This window comes from Aphidius gifuensis, linkage group LG5 (assembly GCF_014905175.1).
Source record: "Aphidius gifuensis isolate YNYX2018 linkage group LG5, ASM1490517v1, whole genome shotgun sequence".
In the NCBI taxonomy this organism is placed as follows: Eukaryota; Metazoa; Arthropoda; class Insecta; order Hymenoptera; family Braconidae; genus Aphidius; species Aphidius gifuensis.
Genome location: NC_057792.1, coordinates 6,942,020 through 6,961,793, shown reverse-complemented (window position 1 = coordinate 6,961,793; position 19,774 = coordinate 6,942,020).

Sequence of the window (19,774 nt, the reverse complement as noted above, 5' to 3'; positions counted from 1 at the left end):
GGCGAAGCATTGAAAATCTGCTGAAGTAGATTAGTGTGTGTAAATACGAGCCGCCCTCACTCATACTTCTAAAGACGCGGCAGTAAAGTGATTACACGACATAATAAATTTGACATAATATATCCGACATAATAAATCCGCCCAAAATAAATCACGAAAAAATAAATCGCGACAAAATAAATCGCGAAAAAATATATCGCGACAAAATAAATCGCGAAAAAATAAATTGGAAAAAAATAAATCTAGACAAAATAAATTTAAATAATATTGAATACAAAAATAAATAAAATTAAAAAATCTATCAAGAATTCATCAAAATTGTCTTTTAAAATTATAAATCAGTAGATATTTTCGCAGTTGGGAGGGCTTCGCCCCCCCCCCTTGTGACCTGAAAATCACCTCCTCATTCATGTAACAATTTTCTTCTTTTAAATTTATTTTGTCTAAATTTATTTTTTTTAAATTTATTTTGTCGCGATTTATTTTTTCGCGATTTATTTTGTCGCGATTTATTTTTTCCAAATTTGTTTTGTCCGGATTTATTTTGTCGGATTTATTTTTTGAAATTTATTTTGTTATGTTACCCAGTAAAGTATAAAAATTTTAGACATTAGGGGGCGCTTATTATTTTTTTGAACTATGGTTATCAGTGATGGGTAAATGGTCGATTTTTGAGGTTTCATACACTTACAGTAAGATACTGTAAGATACTGTAAGAAACTGTAAGATACCTCTGACGCCATTTTGAACATTCTTATTGACTGTCGACTCGACAATTAGTTCTTATTGCTCGATATATATTGGTACATGTAATTTATTTGTTATATAAATAAATATATATATAAAAATATCAAGGAAAACCAGTTTTAAGGAATTAATGTTGCTTGAAACATGATTTTTTGGCAACATTAATTTCTTAGCTCCATCCTTTTCTTAGCTACTGCTTTTCCTCGGACATTTTCTATTTATTAAATAAATAATATACATGTCATTTTATTTTTAAAAGATGGAAATGTCCAAGAAAAAGCAGTAGCTAAGGGAAAGATGTAGCTAAGGAATTAATGTTGCTTATAAAAGAATTTCTTGGGCAACTGTAATTCCTTAGCTCCAACTTTTCCTTAGCTACTATTTTTCCTTGGGATTTTTATTTATTTAAAAAATAAAATGCATGTGATTTTATTTATTAAATAAATTACAATGTCCAAGGAAAAGCAGTAGCTAAGAAAAAGATGTAGCTAAGAAATTAATGTTGCCAAAAAATTATGTTTTAAGGAATTAATGTTGCTTTAATTTTAAATAACTAATTTTTTAAATAAATAAAAATCCCAAGGAAAAATAGTAGCTAAGGAAAAGATGGAGCTACAGTTGCCAAAGAAATTCTTTTTTAAGCAACATTAATTCCTTAGCTACATCTTTTCCTTAGCTACTGCTTGTTTTTAAAATTTTTATTTATTTTATAAATGAATTACATGTATTTATCGAATAAAAAAAAATTGTAGCACGAAGGTTCCACTTTTATCGTAGAAAGCGCTGGGAACGCAATGTAAGATACCTCGATGTATGAAACCAATGATGTAAGATACGGTATTTTACATGGTATCTTACACATGTAAGATACCAAGGTATCTTACCTACCCAACACTGATGGTTATCACTTATCAAAGTGCCCCTTTGCACCCAGGGGTGCGTTCCGTAGAGGACCGCGGTCTACCAAAAATAGGCGTGGTTTATCATGGTGAATTTAATTTCGTTGTAGTGTCAGCACTGCTATGTATTAGAAAACGTAAACAAACATAAGCAAACGTAAACACCGAAAAATATGATTAACGTATTATAAAGAAAAAAATAATTTGGCATCAAAAAAAAAATTGTCAATTAAAATAGTCGGTGTATATTGTTGTTATCTCAATTATTTAGCCTCTAAATTGTATTTCTTTTCGAAGTTAATGCTTCAAAACCTATCATAACTCAAATGTAAGGTTAGGACAGCACTTATATTTTTGTTATCTTCCAAGATCTTAAACTGGCTGATGTTGCTGTTCATTTTCAACAAAAACAACAATTACTACCGACATCAGTCAATAGATAATGTGTTTGAAGTGGAATTTTTCTTTTCATTTTGTTAACTGTTATTAACAAATTTATTGTTTTAATAATTTTATTCAGTACAAAATTCAGTAAGCACCACATCCACAACATTAATAATACATACATAGAAAGGTGTAAAAAAAAGTATACATGAGACTGGTTATTTTTTAGGGATTCCTAGGGAGATTTTTAATTTTTATGGATCCACTCTGATTATGGTCAAAAAGGACCGCGGTCCCCCTACGGAACGCACCCCAAAGAGTCGTCCTACTTTGGGATTTACATACCGCCTTTTTTCCAAATGATTTTTCAAACTTAGCGCCTCATTTTTGAATTTACTGGAATCTGATTGAGGTATTAGAAGGTCACGAGCATGTCGTATAAATTGATATAAGTGGCGCTAATTGCATATGGGGCATTCCATGTCAACTCACAGGGTTTTTTCCCTCACCCTCTCAGATTCGAAAACAAATATTTTTTTTGAGTTAGTCATCGACTCAGATGTACCTCTGATTTTTTTTTTATTTTTACCATCATTCACCGCCGAGCCAGAATCAAAAAACGCCTCCTTCACAAGAGTAAACTACGATTTCGCCATTTTTTAAAATTCTGATTTTTTTTACTGCAGATAGTAGAGCACAAGATTAGCTCAATTTCCAAATGTTATCATGGGATAACGATGGGTTCATCATAAAAAATTTTTTTTTCCATGTGAAAATTACTAAAATCAGGCAAGATCATATCCCAAAAAACAGGTTTTTTTTTTTTGTTTCTTATAGAGAATTTCCTCACGATTACAGGAAAAATACGAAAAAAATTCCCACGCATGGGCAAAGTGGTTAAAAATCAAGTTGAATTATCGATAATACGGCTATTTATCGGTTATTTATCGTACAGCTATAAAAATAACGATTGATTCTAAAATTCAATAATGATGATCGATACAACTCGTCAAAGAAAAAAAAATGTCCTAATAAAAATTTAACATCTCGAATAAATATTGATTGTTTAGCTATAATTACAGCTATAGTAAAACATCTAACGGCTAAGTCAATCGTATGCATGTTTTGAAAAAATATTGATAAGTCGAAAACTATTCGAGATATCGAAATTTTTATTAGGACATTTTTTTCTCTTTAACGAGTTTTACTGATCGCCATTATTGAATTTTAGAATTAATCGTTATTTTCATGGCTGTACGATATATAAATGATAAATAGCCGTTTTTTCGATAATTCAACTTGATTTTTAACCACTTTGCGCATGCGTGGGAATTTGTTTCGTATTTTTCCCGTAATCGTGAGGAAATTTCCTATAAGAAACCAAAAAAAAAACCTGTTGTTTGGGATATGATCTTGCCTGACTTTAGTAATTTTTACATGGAAAAAAAATTTTTTATAATGAACCCATCGTTATCCCATGATGAAATTTGGAAATTGAGCTAATCTTGTGCTCTACTATTTACAGTAAAAAAAGAATCAAAGGCAAAAAATAACAAAGGAGGTGTTTTTGCTAAGGAGGTCGGCGGTAAAAATGGTAAAAATCGAAGGCATCTGAGTCGATGACTAACTCAAAAAATATTTGTTTTCGAATCTGAGATGAGGAAATGAGTTGTGGAAATGCCCCTATATGTATGTGTATGTATGTGTGTGTTGACATATGTGATTATAACAACATTTTATATCTGTCAAAAAATATTAATGCCCATAACCTTCAAATGATTTACCAATATTTAATTGAATTGATATAAATAAAAGAATAGTTAATGTGATATTTAAAAAAAAATTTTTAGTAACGGACTCGTTCTATTGAAAATTGAAAATTTTCAAAACTCCGGCGAAAGCCCGTGTGGTTCCTCTTGATTATTCCAAATTCATTTTAGTTTTTTTTTTATTCATAATTTTAAATTACATGATTAAATATTTTTTGTTTTTTTCGCGCTGTTTTTCACCTGTCAAATTATGTACATAAATCAAAATACAGATGGAAAAAATTTGAGGTTATACCACTTGTAATTAATGATTTTATTAGATTCGTTCAAAAAAAAATCAATACAAATATAAAAAAAATAAATCGTTCAATTTACTTTTTTTTTAACTAAACAAATCTTTTTTAGAACCATTTTGTTTATTGCTTTTATTTATAAAAATTTGTTCATGGTATAGTTTTTTTTTTTTCTTTTCAATAACATGATAATTTAAATAACTATCTTATCGATCAAGCAAATTATAACCACAGCAAAGAAAGTTTTACGCATGCGCTTTAAACTCTTTTTTGAAGAAAAAATGTTTAAAATAAAAATCGGTAATTGTTTATATTTTGGATAACTTTTGAACAAATTAACATAAAAAAATTTTTTTGAGCTCAAAAAATTCGATATTAAATTCCTGAGAGCCACCCGGTCTTGATAAAAATCGCTAAAATCACTCCTTCGTTACTATTTTTCAACTGTAACATAGAGGATGATAGTGATTGTTATAAACAATTGCTGATATCTAATTAACAAATGATCAGAGCAAATTTTATCAAGAGAGGGTGGCTCTCGGTATCGAAAAGACAATTAATTTGAGCTATAAACAAAGCTTGTAAGTTAAAATTTTGAAGAGTTATGCAAAATATAAAAAAACAGCAATTTTGTTTTTTTGTTTATTAACAATCTTCCAACGACATTAAAAACAATTTTCAACTCGATTGTTATAAATTCCGTCATTCTTAATATCCTGGCAAAAAATCGCATCCATGATTTGTTCTTATAGTTTTCTTATTATTTGACTTTGAAAATTATACGGTGATCGTTTTTTGTTAATAACAAATTAACTAACAATTGAAATTACTTTTAGTAAGTCCCCGGTTTTAGTATTTTCATAGACAAATAATTTGGTCCTAATACGATTCTTCTAACTTTATTACTTTACAAGATATGATCATTTTAAAAAAAACGTGTATGAATTCAATACTATAGGCTTCGCCTACGTAATAAAAAAATAACGAAAAATTCAAAAAAAAGAACTACATTCAAACACAAAAAAAAAAGATAGATTCATTTTTAAATAGGGCACGCGGACCTGTAAGAATGAAATCAAGATTTGTACATTTTAATTAACAATAACAAAGTATTGCTAATTAAAATTTTGGAGTAAACAGATTTTTTTATTTAATCGTTATTGAATTACGAAACCTGCATTCACTGGTTTATATAAACTTACGACATCCTCTTCAAGAAGAAAAAAAAAATTATTCAACAATATTTATAAATAAATGTTAAAATTGTTCGAGGTGATTATTATATTAACAATTTTTCATATTATTTTCCACTGAACTACGCTGAATTCTGCTATTATCAGCCAACGTTTATTTCTCTCCAAAGATAAAAAAAGAATTATTTGGAAGGATTATTCTATTATTTTGAGGTGTCATGTAATTGTTTATTAACAATTCCATGGTGCCTCAAAAAATAAATGTTATTGAATGATTTGTTTTTACTCTTAAAGGAAAAGTCATCGGTTAATTTGAATTAACTAGTGTTGTTGACGGCCGCAAGCGGCCGTTTTCGTTGATCAACTGTCAATGATATGACAAAAAACAATTAATGAAATTTTTTATACAAAAAAAAAAAGGATTCAAAATAATTTGTGTTACCGGTATAAGACTTAGTAAATTTTAACTCGAGAAAAACAAAAAAAAAAAAAAAAAAATTACTTAAAAATGATCTTATACAGATGCATGCCTTTTACATTGAATATTTTGTACTACTAAAATCAGAATTTGATCCTAAATAACAATAACAAATTGTAAATTTAAATTCTGGAGTAAACTATTTTTTTTTGAATAATCTTAAAGTACGAATTCTGCTTTTATTGATTCAAATGAGCTCACGGCTTTCTTTTTGAGAAGAAGAATTATTAATACAAATTAACCTACGACTTTTCTTTTAAGAAAATAAACAAATCATTTGATAAAATTTTTTTTCGAGGTGCCATAAACAATTATATGACAATAATCCTTTACAAATAATTATTTTTTTATATTTAAAGAAAAAAACGTGGGCTTATAATAGCAGAGTGGGAAAAAAATATAAAAAATTGTTTATTAATGATCCCATGTCACCTCGAACAGCTGTTAATATTTATTAATAAATATTGTTGAATAATTTTATTTTTCATTTTTGAAAAGAAAGTCGTGAGCTTAATCTAAACCAATAAATGCAGATTGCAGGGTTCATACTTCAATAATGATTTGAAAAAAAAAATTGGTTACTTCAAAATTTTAGTTAACAAATTAACAAAACTTTGTTATTGTTTATTATGTACAAATTTCGATTTCATTAATACAGCAAAAATATAAAACAAAAAAATAAATATTTAAAGTGATTTTCTTTTTTTTTTTTTTTGAGTGTGTGAGTATGTAAATAACGACCAATGAAATGACTGGAAGCAGCGTTATTCATCAACTTTTTATAAAAGGATAATAACAGAATTTGTCCTTTAATGGAAAAGAATAGAAAAAAATTCTTTGACGAAAATTGATTATATTAACAATTATTGCATGGCACCTCGGATAATAAATAATGATAGATAATTTTTTTCTTTATTCTCGAAAAAAAGGTCATGAGCTTATTTGAATCAATGAAAGCAGGATTCGTACTTTAATAATATTAAAAAAAAAAATAATTTACTCGAGAATTTAAATTTACAATACTTTGTTAAACAATCAGAATACCCGAGTGGAAAAATTTTCAGGATGCCCTATTTGACCTCAAACCCTGATCAGAAACGGATCAGGATTCCTTATTCAGGGAACCTGACTCATTCCTGACCCGAACCTGGTCAGGACACCTTACGATTTCCTTAAGTCAGGTAACCTTATCCAATGAATAAGGTTTCCTGAACAGATTATGACCAGGATACTATCAGGGAAAAATTTATCAAATAAATTAATTTTTTTATTCAGTTTTCCTGTTCAGGAAAGGAACAGGAAACCTGAACGTTACCTGAATGGGTTTCCTGAACAGATTCTGACCAGGATACTATCAGGAAAAATTTATCAAATAAATTAATTTTTTTTATTCAGTTTTCCTGTTCAGGAAAGGAACAGGAAACCTGAACGTTACCTGAATAAGGTTTCCTGAACAGATTCTGACCAGGATACTATCAGGAAAAATTTATCAAATAAATTAATTTTTTTTATTCAGTTTTCCTGTTCAGGAAAGGAACAGGAAACCTGAACGTTACCTGAATAAGGTTTCCTGAACAGATTCTGACCAGGATACTATCAGGAAAAATTTATCAAATAAATTAATTTTTTTTATTCAGTTTTCCTGTTCAGGAAAGGAACAGGAAACCTGAACGTATCCTGAATAAGGTTTCCTGAACAGATTCTGACGGGATACTATCAGGAAAAATTTATCAAATAATTTAATTTTTTTTATTCAGTTTTCCTGTTCAGGAAAGGAACAGGAAACCTGAACGTTACCTGAATAAGGTTTCCTGAACAGATTCTGACCAGGATACTATCAGGAAAAATTTATCAAATAAATTAATTTTTTTTATTCAGTTTTCCTGTTCAGGAAAGGAACAGGAAACCTGAACGTATCCTGAATAAGGTTTCCTGAACAGATTCTGACCAGGATACTATCAGGAAAAATTTATCAAATAATTTAATTTTTTTTATTCAGTTTTCCTGTTCAGGAAAGGAACAGGAAACCTGAACGTTACCTGAATAAGGTTTCCTGAACAGATTCTGACCAGGATACTATCAGGAAAAATTTATCAAATAAATTAATTTTTTTTATTCAGTTTTCCTGTTCAGGAAAGGAACAGGAAACCTGAACGTATCCTGAATAAGGTTTCCTGAACAGATTCTGACCAGGATACTATCAGGAAAAATTTATCAAATAATTTAATTTTTTTTATTCAGTTTTCCTGTTCAGGAAAGGATCAGGAAACCTGAACGTTACCTGAATAAGGTTTCCTGAACAGATTCTGACCAGGATACTATCAGGAAAAATTTATCAAATAAATTAATTTTTTTTATTCAGTTTTCCTGTTCAGGAAAGGAACAGGAAACCTGAACGTATCCTGAATAAGGTTTCCTGAACAGATTCTGACCAGGATACTATCAGGAAAAATTTATCAAATAATTTAATTTTTTTTATTCAGTTTTCCTGTTCAGGAAAGGAACAGGAAACCTGAACGTTACCTGAATAAGGTTTCCTGAACAGATTCTGACCAGGATATTATCAGGAAAAATATTTATTATTATAATAAATATTTATTTATTATTATAATTTTAATTCTAAAACAAAATGACAAGGGACAATTTAACAAATTGTTATATTTTATTTTTACGTTAAATTAACGTCGCAAATTCTAATTTAAGTTTTTTTTAGCTGATGTAATTTATGAAAGCAAAAAATCACATCAGATCATCGATAGACGGCATGGCCGCGCGTGTTAAGGTCCGTAGTTGTAATCTGAAAGTTCCGAGTTCGCGTCCCGCTAGTGGTTAGGTAATTTAAGTTATGTTAGGTATATACAATCTTATCGTTCAATCTGTGTCATCAATAACATTGCTATAGTAAATTAGTTACAAAACATCAATTAATAAAAAACAATTTTTTTTTTAAAATTACTTGATCCGTTTCAGATCAGGAATCCTGTTCCATTCCTGATCAGGTATCCTGGTCAGGTTTCCTGATCCGATTCTGATCAGAATCCTAAAAAAAAGCGTTACATTCTGATCCGTTCCTGAACAGGATTCCTGGTTATATTCTAGTCAGGAATCCTGATCCATTCCTGTTCAGGTATCCTGGCTCTAACCCTAAAATCTGGCCAGGTTTCCTGATCCGGTTCTGATCAGAATCCTAAAAAAGAGCGTTACATTCTGATCCGTTCCTGAACAGGATTCCTGATCCGGTTCTGATCAGAACCTTAACTAAATTTCCACTCGGGTTGCGGATGGCATTTAGAAACATAATATTTCTATGAGTGCGAACGAGATAAAAAAGAAGGAGAAAATCTTGTTTCTCACTTCCACTTAAGTATTTAGACAAAGACAAAAATTTAATTTCATTTATTGTAAAATTAAAAGGTCTCAAAGCTCTATTAATTTTTATATCAAAAGTTTCCTTATTGTTTCCTCTATCTATCTTTAGTTTTTGATAAAACTATCTGCGTTTTCCATAAAATGGCTAACCAGGTTTCTAAAAACTAAACCGGACTCTCCATAAAAACCTATGTATAACCTCCAAAAAAGTAGCCTACTTTAGTAATTAATTACTAAGTAATTAGCTACAAGAAAATTATCAAAAAATTTGAGCGTATGTATTATTATTTCATTAATCTACTTAAAAAATTTCAAAGCTCTATCTGCGTTTTTGATTGGTGATGATAATCCCTTAAAGCACCATGCATCTGTATATTATATAAACATTTTTTGGAGTAACTTTTTTTTTTTTTTGTGGTTATTCTTCAGGTGAATAATTCCGATGTTAATAGCACAAATTAATACAAAATAATTCTGATCAATTAGCAACTTTTTCATGTTCCGAGTCAATTTGAAAAAAAATTAACCTGTCCTCCACCTTTCAATAACGTATAAATAAAATAATTGTTGACATTATTAAAAATTAGACAAAAAATTTACAAATCAAAAGGCTTTCAATGGATTTCGTATCCGCGGGCTGGGCTAGAGCATTCTATTAGGCATCGCCAATATTATTCATAAAATCATTTTTTCTCTAATTAAAAATTTTATTGGTTTTTTTTTTTTTAAAGCAAATATATTTTTTTTTTTTAAATCAAAATTTTTTTAAAACAAAATTCGGATCCGGTTTAAATATAAATTCGGATCCAGTTTAAGTATAAAATCAGATCCGATTTGGATGCAAAATCGGATCCGCTTTGAATGTAAAATCGGATCCGATTTAAATGTAATTTCGGATACATAATTTGGTATCCGATTTAGCCACGGTGTCCTTATTGTAACCGGATCCGATCCGGAGCCTAGCCGGCGTTACATTTTCAGTCCGAATCGGATCCGGCCAGCCTGATCCGATTCGGATATGTAATCAGGTAAACCGGATCTGACCTGGATCTGAATCGGACTGAAATTTCCACTCGGGTTGCGTAGAAAATTATGAAAAAAATCCAACATTATCTTTATTCCTCCCTTAATCATCTCGCGTAATTATTTTTATATAGTCGGCCCTCTATCTAACTGAAAAAAAATTATTTCCTTAACAATTCTCAGTAAAACCAAGTTTATATTTATATAATTCTACCCCAATCTATACCCCTGACCGATCGCGTAAAAAATTATTTTAAAAATTGTACATTATTTTCATTCATTTCTGAAGCACCTCCTGTAAATATTTTTATATAATCGGCCCTTGATTTGATAATAAAAAATATATCTTTGAAAATTCCCGAAAAAACCGCGTTCAAGTCTAAACCTATCCAAATGTACATATTGAAAATCATGAAATCTAAAATTTTCGAAAATTCAGTGAATAGTGATCAGTAAGCCCAGGCTACCAGAGACCCTTCATTCGGCCCTGCCTCCATTTAGCTATCATCAGATGTTGTTTTTTTAATTTTTACAATTTATTTTAATATCAATGAATTGAATTAAATTTCTGTAACATTATTTTTACTATTATTTCTGACTATAATTTTTAGTAAAAAAAAAAACCCACAAAAAAACGCGTGCGAAGCACGCGGGTTTGAGCTAGTCATAAAAAAAAATTTATCTGAAAAGGAAGATGTATTTTTTGATTTTATAGATGACTGTATTTTTTAGGGAATTTTATTAGGGAATTTTAATTTCCTATTGTTTTATTTGAAAAATACGATAAATATGGGAAAATATCAGTAAATGTAAAGAAAAATGTAGAAAAAAATAGAAAAATATCAAAGAAAAATCAGGGAATATAAAGAAAAAACGATAAATATGGGGAAATATCAGTAAATATATAGAGGAAAAAATACTAAATATAAAGAGAAAATTGCTGAATATAAAGAAAAATACGATAATTATGGAAATTATCAGTAAATATGAAAGAAAAATCACTGAATATAAAGAAAAAATACGATATATATGGGAAAGTATCAGTAAATATAAAGGAAAATGTAGAAAAAAATATGTCAATATCAAAATAAGAAATATAAGTAAATATAAGAAAAATTACGATAAATATAGGAACATATCAATTAAGTTCTCCCCCCCCCCTCCAACCATAGTAGATCCCTTGAAAGTCCCTTAATTAATCTAAACACGATGAAATGGGAAAATATCGGGGAAACATCAGTAAACATAAAGGAAAATATAGAAAAATATAGCAAAATATCATGAAAAAATCACTGAATATGATAAATATGGAAAAATATGAAAGAAAAAAACCACTAAATATATTTAAAAAAATATGATTACAATTATGTTACCCCCTCTTAATATGCGAATGGAAATCTAAGAGAAATTATCAAATAAATCACAAAAAAAAAAATAAAAATGAAATGACAAGTTTAAAAAAAAACAGAAGAAAATAATACAATATATGTAACCTAAGATATAATAATGTGGAGAATAATCAAATCCCATTTCAGTCAAATTAAAAACAACATATAATAACCAAAAATTAATGACATAAAAATAAAAACAAAATTAATGCAACAACATCACATCATCAATCGAAAAAAAAAAAAACATCTATCATTTTTAACCAATTTAAGAACAGATACAACGAAATCTTTGAAATCATAAGCCAATAAAATCGAAATGGGTAAAAGAAAACAAGAAGGGAACAATCCAAAAATGAAGAAAAAAAAATAAAACTGAGTGATAAAAACACAACAAAAAATACATTGATAAATAAGAAAATTAAAAAAATAACAGATTTAAAATTAAACACAATATGGTACGTCAAAAATCAGAAATGGATATAGTTTACGTAAAAAATTAAATTAATAATTCAATACAGTGATGCGATTCGAGCACGAATTATAAATAAAAGTGAAATAAAGAAATGGAAAAACGAACGAGGAACTGGTAAAAAATTTACGATGGATATATGTGATGAGAGTGACAAAATAAGATGTATTTTTTTTTTTTGGAGAAGCTGCAAATGAAGATCATGGATTAATTGAGGTACCGTTATCAATAAAATGTATGAAACGAAAAGGAAAATTATTAACATATGATAAATTATTAAATATTCAAGTTGAACAAAATAAATATGATCACTGAAGGATTAGTGAGAAAAGTTAATAAACAAAAGATAATAAACAGAGGCTAATATAGAATTCGAAGACAAGAAAAATGAAAATATAATAAAGATTAATTTCGAATTGAAAAAATACAAGAAATCATCTACCAAATAATTCATGTGCAGGTAGAATTATTTTAGCAAAAAAAAAAAAAAAAAATTTTTCAATGCTGATAATGTTATTATATAGATATCACCGCAGTCATAATAGCAATAAATGAAGTAGAATTTATATATGCAATGACAGGACGGTTATTAAGGAGGTTATACACAAATTCATTGCGGGTGTTGCGGGGAGCTTCTGACGTCACAGTCTCAAGTGAAACTTGGCTACACTGTAAAATAATAAAGTGTAAATCTAATCTAATCTTTGTAAAGTTTATAATTAATTTCTCATTAATTGACCGATCAACATATGAAAATTTTTCGCGCAATTAATAAAACTCGGTTTCTAGTATATGTGTGATTTTTTTCAAGACTTTTTCATCATTTTTTCTATCCGAAAAAAATGGTTGAAATCTCCATAAGAGCCAATGTTAAATATTATTTTCAATAATTAATTACAAAAAATTTAACCGATCAACATCAATAGAGAATAAAATAAATTTGTAATCACGAATTTTAATAAAGAAATTAAAATTCCCCCCGCAGGGCAGGCACAGTTGCTTCAGCAACTGTTTCATCATTTTTTTTTATTGTTTTTTTATTTTTCGTATTTTTCATCGAAACAACGTCGCGTTTTCTTCAGCTCCAAGCGCTACCTGAGTGGAAATTTCAGTCAGATTCGGATCCAGGTCGGATCCGGTTTACCTGAGTACATATCCGAATCGGATCAGGCTGGCCAGATCCGATTTGGACTGAAAATGTAACGCCAGCTAGGCTCCGGATGGGATCCGGTAGACCAGATCCGGTTACAATAAAGACACCGTGGCTAAATCGGATACCAAATTATGTATCCGAAATTGCATTTAAATCGGATCCGAATTTTGTTTTAAAAAAATTTTGATTAAAAAAAAAAATATATATTTTAGAGATGCACACGAGACGAGACGAGACGAGATTTGATCGAGTCTCGTCTCGGTCTCGAAAAATGACCAAAACAACAGTCTCGTCTCGGTATCGTCTCGCCTGAAAAAATCAGTCTCGTCTAGTCTCGGCTGTATAAATATAAAGTGAACAAAAGTAAACTTTTTTTTTTTATTATCAATACAACATTTTTAAATATATACATTCTTGTAATATATGCATATAAAATATTTTTTTTTATTTTTTATTTTTTTATAACGTATGAGTACCTTATTAGTTTTTTTTTCAATTATTAATTAACAATGAATGTTGCATTTATTTTAACTCAAAAAGTATGTATCGATTGTACTGAACAACAAACAAAAAAATATATAAAATGAATATAAATTAATAATAAATAAATTAAGTTTAAATTAAAAAAAAATGCTTATTTATACTTTGATTTAACATATATAATGAAGATGTTCTTTAAGTGAATTGATGTATGTACTCCGGCAATCCGGATTCGATTCGGATCAGGAAATAGTAAGGAAAGCCGGATCCGGTTAGCCTTAGCCTAACCTGACTGAACTCGGAGATAACTTTGAAAAAAAAAAATAAGGTCCGATTAAACTCCGGCAATCCGGATCCGATTCGGATCAGGATAGAGTAAAGAAAACCGGATCCGGTTAGCCTTAGCCATAACGGATCCGAAAAGTGTCAGGAAACCTGGATCTGGATTACCTTAGCCATACTGGGTCCGATTAGGATCAGGATCCGGCCAAGCCGGATTCAATTTCCACTCGGGTAAGCAGGTTCTACGATCCAGACCCTCAAATGTTCAAAACAATTTTTCTAACAAAAATTTAAACAATTGTTTTAACCCGAGATAAAATTTTCAAGCCTCTGAACAAGAGAGAAATCTATTTCTCTGAAAATAGTTTCTGTGAGTGCCTCCATAGAGAGAATTCAGAGAGTAAAGATTTCATATCTCGGTCAGAGAGTGTAGAAAGACTCTCTAATGTGTATCCCTATCAGAGAGTGTACAGAGACTCTGCAAGCTATATCTAGCTAGTATTGGTAGTATTGATTCATAAATTTTCGTATTATTACTAATTAAATCAATTATTATTACTAATCAATGGCAATTATTTATCTTTATGAAACCCGTAAAAAACTGCAAAAAAAAAAAAAATTATTTACAACTGAATTTTTTTTAAGAACGAACTCTGACGATATAGGGAATTTTATACGATCAGGATAGAGTAAGGAAAACCGGATCCGGTTAGCCTTAGCCAAACCTGACTGAACCCGGAGATAACTTTGAAAAAAAAATACAGTCCGATTAAAGTCTGGCAACCTGGATCCGATTCGGATCAGGAAATAGTGAGGAAAGCCGGACCCGGTTAGCCTTAGCCAAACCTGACTGAACCTTGACTGAATTTTGAAATTTTCGTAAATTTAACCTGAACAACGTTACGTTTTATAGGCCTCCGAGCGCTTAGCATGTTATTGCATCCGGAACCTCAATTAAGAAAAGTCTTTCGAATTGTTGATAAATAGTAAAAAAAAAACTGAGTCCTTCCAGTTGCTTAGGATCTTGAAGATTTCTATATCAGGATGATAAAGTTTAATATTTTTCCGATACATTATCTTCAGATCACTCAAGCTTCCAAGATTGTTGGATAATGCATTTACCTTCCTTCTATAATAAGAGATGTTAAAGGCTGAAAAATACAATAAATGAATATAATAAAAATTTTGATGGAGTACACCAATTTTTTTCAATTTGGTTTTTCAATGACAGCTAGAACAACTGAACAACAACAAAAGCAAAACTAATGATATATGATTGTAATATAAATCATGATTTATAACGAATAACTTACGTATGTATATACCTAGGTAGAAATTAGTCTCGGGGATCGAGGCTTTACGCTCAGATCGACGTCGGCATCGAGCTCTATTCGATGTCGAAATGTTACGCTATTCGACGTCGAAACGAGACTAAAACGAGGCTGAAACGTGGTAAAAAAGAAAAAAGTGTGAAAAAACATATGAAATGTTGATTTTTTATTGTTTCAATTACATTTATTATAAATTATGGAAAAACAAATAATTATTATTAATAAAACAACGAAATTATTGAATTTAAAAGTGCTTTCCTATTCAGTTTCGGCGTAACCGCTTTTTAGCCTCGATTCGACGTCTAAACGAGACTAAAACAAGGCTAAAAAAAAAAAAGACAAAAAAACCGAAAAACTGTTATTATTTCATTAATCTATATAATAAAAAGACATAATGGCCGGATCCTTGGAAACGCAGTTTTACGCAAACTATTGGTCCGATTTACATGAAATTTAACATAGATATTTAGTTTGTGCTCAGGAGGGTTTATCTCCACTAAAATATCATCCAGGTTACTTTTTACGATCATCAGGAGGTCAAAATGATTTTTCCAATTATCTTCAGGGTTTTTCTTATTATTAAATATATTTTTTCAAAAAGAAGAGATTAAAAATATTGCTTTAGTTTGTAATGTTGTTTTTCAGTTCACCAGGATGTAGATATTTAATTTTTTCATCATCTCCTGGGTTTTTTTTGATGAAACAATATATTTTTTCGAGAAGAAAAGAAATAAAAAAATGCATTAGTTCCTAATGTCCGGTTTATAAGAATGTCGAAATTGAATTTTTTCTACATACCTATTTCTTTTGATTTTAATTTTTTGAAAAATCAAAAATAGATATACAACCAAGTTCGGCGAAGCCGAACACGGCCGACTCGTTTATAATAGTTTTATTATAAATAAAGACGATACTAATGATTATTATTAATTAAATAACAAAATAGATGAATTTTGAAGTATTTTTATATTCTGACTCAGCGTAACCGCTTTTTAGCGTCGATTCGATGTCGAAACGAGACTAAAACGAGACTAGAACAAGGTAGAGAAAAAAAAATTTAACAACACCTAAAATTATAATTATTTTTGAAGTGAAACTTCTTTACGGAGAGTAGCAACAAAATTCGAAGCCCCGCTAGCGTCACGCGCTCGCGAATACTCTCTGTTATACTCTCTGTTATACTCTCGCGTATATACTTTCTGTTATACGCTCTACGCTTGGTCGCAAGAAGATTAAGGAGGTTATGCAGAAATTACTCTTTTTTTTTTAAATATAATGAGAATGTTCTGAAATTTTGTACACAAATAGATCTTTTCATTCTGAATACAACGGTATAATTATTTTCTCATGTATAATAATAATATTTTGAATATAAATACTAATAATTAACAATATTTATATATGAATGTTATTGTCAATATTATTATTGATATTATTAATATCACTGATATTATTATAAATCTATAATATTATTGTTATTATTATTATATTTATTTAATATTTTTGAAATTATTATTTTATTTATACTATGGTTATATATGAATAATATTATTATAAATAATAATAACTCCAATAATATCAATATAATATTAGTAATAATATCGATGGTATTAATTATATATCGTCGCATTAAAGGATGAAGGGCGTAAGTGCCAAAAACGTCAATTTTAAAAGAAAAAGGGCGTAAGTGCAAATTTATAAATTTTCGGGTTTTTCATCTAATTTTAATACTTAAAAAAAAGGAAAATGAGCGTAACAACCTTTGATGAAGAATAAAGGGCGTATATCCACGGATTTACGCCTTTTTTCCGTTATCAATATAATTTTTAATAAAAGATGAAGGGCGTATTTTCAATTTTATTTGAAATTTATTTAATGGCAGGATTTTTTGAATGATTGATTGTTTACTGATAATTATAAATAATTTATTATTAATAAGAAAAACATAAAAATAATTACAAATCTTCATCTTTTATTAAAAATGATTTTGAGAATGGAAAAAGGGCGTAAGTCCCTGAACATACGCCCTTGTTTTTTTTCTTTAAGCCTTAAAATTAGATGCAAAGCCCGAAAATTTATAAATTTGCACTTACGCCTTTTTTTTAAAAAAAAAAAAAAATTCCCAAAAATGGCACTTACGCCCTTCTTCCATTAATGTGATGATATAAATAATAAAATTTATAATAATAATATTCGAAATATAAATACTAATAATATTTAAATTTGAATATTATTGTCAGTATTAATATTATTATTATTATTATTATTATTCAGCGTGACATGCAACTACTCCGAAAGAAGTTTCACTTTCCCCGCGCGTACTCGCAACACGCTAATTTTTTTTTTGAATTTATTATAGTTTTATTATGAATTATAAAAAAATAATTATTATTATTCATTTGATAACAAAATACATGAATTTTATAGTATTTTCTTACGCTAACTCGGCGTAACCGGTTTTTAGCCTTGCGATTCGACGTCGAAACGAGACTAAAATGAGGCGTATCTTATATACGTTAACTTTTTAACTCATTTATCACATCAATCTTATTTCTTAATAAATTAAAGTACCAAGGAAAAGCACCCTGGTGAAAATATTTCTCCGAATTTTTCCGAATTTCTCCACGGTTACTCCGAATTTCTCCCAAATTGACCCATGCGGAGAAATGAGTGGAAAAATTTCCTTCTCGTCGTCGATTTCGGAAGAATTTTTCCGCGGTAATAGTATATTTTATGTTACTAGGGACAGTGGTAATAATGTGTGAATTTCTAAAAAGCGCACTACCCCTCTTACGCTTTGGAAATTCACACATTATTCCCACTGCCCTTGTAACATAAAATTATTTTTTCACACGGTTGGAGAAATGGCCGACAAATCTCTCCACCCTTTCTCTAACCTCTCCAGAATTTATTTAATTTTTTTCTAACTTTTTCAATTTTCAATTTTTCCAAAAAAAAATGACTAATTATTAATTGTTACATAACGCAAAGCATAATGATGTTTATTTTTTTTGAAAAAAAACGAAATTTGAAGACACTTTCTTCCAAAAAAGTTGATATACCGAGGTACTTTCCGCTTTTCCGCGTCTTTTTATCGCGAAGAAATATTTTCGAACGTTTCTCCACCCAAGTCGATTCGGAGAAAATTCGTAAAAAATTTCTCCACGGTGAAATTATTTTTTCGCATGTTTCTCCGCGTATTGTCATCGTGGAAAAATATTTCCGAACGTTTCTCCACCCAAGTTGATTCGGAGAAAATTCGGAAAAAAAATTTGATATTTTTCTTTACATTATGGGTCAATTTGGGAGAAATTCGGATTAATCGCAGAGAAATTCGAAGTAAATGCGGAGAAATATTTTCACCAGGGCAGTACCTAAAAAAATAATGTTGCATATCCCATAATTCTTTTGGCTACATTAATTTCTTAGCTACATCATTTCTTCAGCAACTGCTTTATCTTGGACATTTTTATTTTTCAAAGTAAAGTAAATGACGTAATATATTTATAAAATTAATAATAATGTCCAAAAAAAGCAGTAGCTAAGGAAAAGATGTAGCTAAGGAATTGAGGTACTTGCCAAAATATTATGTCTCAAGGAATTAATGTTGCTTAAACTTTTTTGGCAACCTTAATTCCTCAGCTACATCTTTCTCATAGCTACTCTATTCCTTGGGATTTTTATTTTTTTTATAAATTAAATACAGGTAAATTTATATTTGAACAATAAAAATGTCTAGGGAAAAGCAGTGGTTAAGGAAAAGTCTGCTTTTCCTCGGACATTTTCATTGTTGAAAAATAAATTTACCTGTATTTTATTTATAAAATAAATGAAAATCCTAAGGAAAAGCAGTAGCTAAGAAAAAAGTGTAGGTAAGCAATTAAGGCTGCCAAAAAATTATGTTTTAAGCAACATTAATTCCTTCCGACATAATATTTGGGCAACCTCAATTCTTTAGCTACATCTTTTCCTCAGCTACTGCTTTTCCTTGAACATATTTATTGTTAAAAAATAAATTTACTTGTATTTTATTTATAAAATGAATGAAAATCCTCAAGAAAAGTAGTAGCTAATCAATTAGGGTTGCCAAAAAACAACATTAATTCTTTAAAACATAATTTTTTGGCAACCTTAATTCCTTAGCTACATCTTTTCCTTAGCCACTGCTTTTCCCTGGACATTTTTATTGTTCAAATAAAAATTTACCTGTATTTAATTGATAAAATAAATAAAATACATGTAATTTTATTTTTTAACAATAAATAATATTATGTTCACGAAAAAGCAGTAGCTAAGGTAAAGATGTAGCTAAGGAATTAGGTTGCCGAAAAATTTATATTTTAAAGAGTTATTGTTGCTTAAAACATAATTTTTTGGCAACCTTACTTCCTTAGCTACTGCTTTTCCTTGAACATATTTATCGTTTAAAAATGAATTAACATGTATTTTATTTATAAAATAAATAAAAATCCCAAGGAATAGATTAGCTAAGGGAAAGATGTAGCTAAGGAAT